This window comes from Nicotiana tabacum, chromosome 6, assembly GCF_000715075.1.
Source record: "Nicotiana tabacum cultivar K326 chromosome 6, ASM71507v2, whole genome shotgun sequence".
Taxonomy (NCBI): Eukaryota; Viridiplantae; Streptophyta; class Magnoliopsida; order Solanales; family Solanaceae; genus Nicotiana; species Nicotiana tabacum.
In genome coordinates, this window is record NC_134085.1 from 28,143,694 (window position 1) to 28,149,579 (window position 5,886).

A 5,886-nucleotide genomic window follows, 5' to 3' on the forward strand; every position below is an offset into this window, starting at 1 on the left:
CTGCATAACTCTTCTGACGCGACTGAGTTGTGCGAAGTCTTTCCTGAATCACCTTCACCTTTTCTAAGGCATCCTGGACCAATTCTGTCCCCAACAACCTAGCCTCACCAGGCTCAAACCAACCCACTAGAGTTCTACACCGCCTCCCATATAAGGCCTCATATGGTGCCATCTGAATACTGGACTGATAGCTGTTGTTGTAGGCAAACTATGCAAGTGGTAAAAATTCAACCCAAGAACCTCCAAAATCAATCATGCAGGCACGCAACATATCCTCCAATATCTGAATAGTACGCTCGGACTGTCCGTCCGTCTGAGGATGAAATGCTAAACTCAACTCCACCTGAGTGCCCAACTCGTGCTGAAAAGTCCTCCAAAACTGAGAAGTGAATTGACTACCTCTATCTGAAATAATAGTAACTGGAACACCATGCAATCGCGCAATCTCCTAAATAAAGATCCTAGCAAGCCGCTCCTCAGAATATGTGGTACACACCGGAATGAAATGCGCTGACTTGGTCAGCCTATCCACAACGACCCAAATCAAATAAAAATTCTTCAAAGTCCGAGGAAGGCCACTCATGAAATCCATAGTAACTCTCTCCCATTTCCACTCAGGAATAATCATCTGCTGAAGCAAACCGCTCGGTCTCTGATGCTCATATTTCACCTGCTGACAGTTGAGACACCGAGCCACATATCCCACAATGTCTTTCCTCATTCTCCTCCACCAGTAATGCTTTCTCAAGTCCTGATACATCTTCGCAGCACCCGGATGGATGGAATACCGCTAACTGTGGGCCTCCTCAAGAATAAAATCTCTAAGCCTATCAATATCGGGCACACAAATACGGCCATGCATCCTCAATATGCCATCATCATACTAGTGCTCTCTGATGCGATCATATAAGGAAGATCGAGAAACCACACTAGCCAATACCCGGCTAGGCTCAGAAATATCTAACCGCACCAACTGATTGGCCAAGGTTTGAACATCAACTGCAAGAGGCCTCTCCCCAATTGGGATGTAAGCCAAACTCCCCATACTGACTGCCTTTCAGCTCAATGCATCGTCCACTACATTGGCCTTTCCCGGATGATATAGAATGGTAATATCATAGTCTTTAAGTAACTCAAGCCATCTCCGCTGCCTCAAATTATGATCTTTTTGTTTAAATAAATGCTGAAGACTGCGATAATCAGTGAATACCTCACAAGATACGCCATATAAATAGTGCCTCCAAATTTTTAAGGCATGAACTATAGCAGCCAACTCCAAATCATGAACAGGGTAGTTCTTCTCATAGGGCTTCAACTGGCGAGAAGCATAAGCAATAACTCTACCCTCCTGCATTAGCACACAACCAATCCCAACTCTGGAAACATCTCAATATACAGTGTATGAACCTGTAGCCGATGGTAACACCAACACTGGAGCTATGGTCAGAAGTGCCTTGAGCTTCTGAAAGCTCTCCTCACACTCGCCGGACCATACAAATGGGGCACCTTTCTGAGTCAACTTGGTCAAAGGCGATGCAATAGAAGTAAACCCCTGAACAAATCGGCGACAATAGCCTACTAGCCCAAGAAAACCTCAAATCTCTGTGACTGAGGATGGTCTAGACCAACTCTGCACTACTTATATCTTCCTTGGATCAACCTGTATATCCTTGCTGGACACTATGTGTCCCAAAAATGCCACAGAACTTAGCCAAAATTCACATTTGGAGAATTTTGCATAAAGCTTCTCCTCTCTCAATCTCTACAACACTACATGTAAATGTTGGGCATGCTCCTCCTAGCTACGTGAGTACACCAGGATATCATCAATGAATACAATAACAAATGCATCCAGATAAGGCTGAAATACAATGTTCATCAAATGCATGAACGCTGCTGGGGCATTGGTCAGCCCGAAAGACAACCAAAAATTCATAGTGACCATATCTAGTCCTGAAGGCAGTCTTGGGAATATCCGACTCCCTGATTTTCAATTGGTGATAGCCCGAACGGAGATCAATCTTAGAAAATACCCTCGCTCCCTGAAGCTGATCAAATAAGTCATCAATACGAGGCAAAGGATACTTGTTCTTCATTGTTACCTTATTCAACTGCCTATAATCAATGCACATTCTCATTGTGCCATCTTTCTTCATCACAAATAAAACAGGTGCACCCCAAGGGGACACGCTAGGCCGAATGAACCCCTTATCTAGGAGTTCCTGAAGCTGCTCCTTCAATTCTTTCAGCTCTGCTGGTGCCATACGATATGGCAGAATAGAAATGGGCTGAGTGTCCTGCACTAAGTCAATGCCAAAATCAATATCCCTGTCCGGCGGCATGCCCGGCAGGTCTGCAGGAAATACATCAGGAAAGTCCCTCACAACTGGGATAGAATCAATACTAGGAGTCTCAGCTCCAACATCCCGCACAAAAGCCAGATATGATAGATAACCCTTCCCAACCATACGCTGGGCTTTCAAGAAAGAAATTACTCTGCTAGAAACATAATCAGTCATGCCACGCCACTCGATCCTCGGAACACCCGGAATAGCCAAAGTAACTGTCTTAGCATGACAGTCTAGAATAACATGACATAAAAATAACCAATCCATGCCTAATATAACATCAAAGTCCACCATGCTCAATCCGGGGTGACAGTCAACGCGTGTCTCATCTCAACATAGCAGTATGTTGTGCAATCCGGGGTTTCAAACCCTTAGTGCATCATTTAAAATCATTACTCACCTCAAGACGGTCCAACGTCTACTCCGCTATGCCCTTGCCTCTCGAATTTACCTCTTCATGCGTCGAATCTAGTCAAAACCACAATGAATACATTACAATAGGCTAAGGGAATATAACCCAATCGAAAAGACTCAAAAAATATCAAAATTCACGAAATTCGCAAAACCCGAGCCCCGGGCCCACTTCTCGAAAAATTACAAAAGTCACATCACCGGATTCCTCGTCTCGCCATGAGTCCGTACATATAAAATTTACCAAAATCGGAGTTCAAATGACCCATCAAATCTTCAAATCTTATTTTCAAATCCCTAAGCCTAAATCTTCAATTTAATCCTCAAAAACATGTAATCTAGTCGGATTATTCGATGATAATTCAATATTATGGAGTAGAAATAATCACAAGTGACTTACCTCAATATTTCCCAAGTTTCTTGCTAAAAATCGCCCAAAATACTAACTTCGCCAAAATGATCCAAAATTAATTCCGATTGAGCTCCTAGGCCTTAAATCATCCCCCGAAACTAACTGAATCATCGGAATTCAATTCCGAGCCCTCTAACTCACAAGTCAACGTCCGGTTGACTTTTCCAAACTAATTCTTCCTTAAAGAGACTAATTGTCCCATTTCATACCAAACTCGATCCGAATTGACTCAAATTCACCAAGTACATATATTGAAACATGAATAAGCATTTAACTGGGAATACGGGACGAAAATACAGGAAACGACGGTTTGGGTCGTTACAACTGCCCAGTTGTCGGAGACTGGTGGTAGTTCCATTCGTTCCATTTGAAAGCGAGATACAAACTCTCGCAACATCTCGTTCTCCCTCTACTTGATTTTAAAGACGTCAGATTTCCTTGTTGCTACCTTGATGGCACCAGCATGTGCCTTGAAGGAATCTGCCAACATGGTGAACGAATCTATCGAGTTTGGGGCTATGTTGTGATACCATATCATACCCCTTTCGAAAGAGTCTCTCCGAACTTTATTAGTAGGACGGACTCAATCTCATCATCATTTAGGTCGTTGCCCTTCACTGCACAAGTGTAAGTAGTGACGTGCTCGTTGGGGTCCGAAGTTCCCTTGTACTTCAGAAGGTCGGGCATTCTAAACTTCTTTGGTATGGGTTTTGGGGCTGCTTCCTGTGGGAACGGTTTTTGTACGAACTTCTTCGAATCTACACCCTTCAAGATCAGGGGTGCGCCTGAAATTTGATCGACCCTAGAATTGTAAGTCTCCACCTTCTTATTGTTGGCTTCTATCTTCTTCTCGCCTGAGTCGATCCTCTTTGTGAGGTCCTCGAGCATCTTTATGATGGCAGGGGTCGACCCCTTGTTGCTTGATCTTTCTGGTTCCTGCTCGGCTTGGGGAGTCGTTTTCGGTGCTACCGTACTGGGAGTCTTCTGGTGGCTTTGTAGCTGAGCAATTGCCAGCTGTTGTGCCTGTAACATTTTAAAAATAACGTGAAGGCTAACCGCTCATTCTTCCCTAGATGGGGTTTTCTGAGCTTCTTGTTGGTCTCATTGGCGTATGCTCCTGTTAGTGTGGAAACTTATATCGACGTGTTGGGCATCGCGTGAGACCGCATCTGTAGGGATTGGCTCTGGCGTGTCCCCAGGGTTCAATGGCGGTGCGCCAATACCCGAAATAGCTACACCATTTTCCCCATGGTTCTCAAGACCATCGTTTTCATATACATTCACTGAGTTAGACATTTTTGACCTGAAATCAAAGATTCTTGGACAAGAAAAAGCATGAAATATAACTTGTGTTATGTAGTAAACCAACAAGAAAACAATCACTATTATTTTTAGCCCCACGGTGGGCGCCAAACTATTTACCTTGAAAATGGTAATAAACTTTAGATTTGATTTTGTGGTTCTAAAAATATGTGATCTATTTTTATGCTAGTTGCTAGGTGTTGCTAAGTGAAGGATTAGAAAATAATATAATAGCCTGAAAATAGCGTTATGACCAAATCGAATGGCTGGAAATTGGGGGCCTCGAGCTTGCGTATACGGGGCCTCGAGGTCGAGTCGGATTCCTTGGTGAAGGCAGTCGATGAAGGATTAACAGTTATGAGGGATTTGATGGCGGCTCTTTATGACCAATAATGAGCAATAAATGAAGAACAACAAATAGAACACAACAAATGTAAGCTATAAATGTAAATAGTGAGATCAATAGAATATGTTAACTTAGGAAGCAGAGAGAATGTTTTTGTATATTCAATGTTGAGTTTTTCCATCCCTTACAAAATGACAAAGATCCCTTTTATATATGAGGGGAAATTCCAACATAGTACAAATGCATTTATTACAATAATATATGGTTGGTACAGCCATTTAATGCTACGGTATGGGCTCATGCTAGCCTAATAGACCTAGGCCAGCTTTAATCATGTGCTTTGGGAACTTCCCATCTGTCCATCATAGCCTTTAATTTGTACTAGCTCGGGGTCGACCGTTATGAATCCTCGGGGGAGAACTCTGAGATAAACTTCAAGCCTTCTGAGGGTGGCCCCTACGAGGCGCCCTAACGATCACAAAATCGAGCCCTCCGATTTTGCCATATACAAGTTGGTAATTAGTTGATGTTAAAATTTGATAAAGAAACTTGTTGTGAATGCATAGGAGGGGTGAGTGGTGTTGTTGATACCTGTTAATGACTAGAAAAAGTGAAACCCTAGGTTGCCAGTTAATTTTTGAATTATGCAGTTAGTAGTGCAAATTCCGCTGACAGCGACCTACTTTAGGCTATCGCGCATCAATTTTCGCGGACAGTGAATCCTAGGTTCAGAGGATTGTCAAACTGAGTCCGCGACCACGGTTGTTTTTCCGCGGACATCGGTTTAACTTTTACGGCCGCGCCCATAAATTCTCTCTTAGCGGTAATTTAGATTCAGAAACTGGGTAATCTGATCCCCAGCCTTTCGCAACTGCGGACCTTTTTCCGGTGTCAGCGGTGCTCATTCCGTGACTGCTCTCTTTTTCCGCTGTCAGTGGATTTGTGCTTGTGAACCACTATCTAATTTTCATCTGTTTGCCTTTGATGATTGGTTTGACAACAATACTAATGATCTTTCACTGATTTTGTTTGTAGACAATGGTACGATCTAAAGGTACCGGTGACGC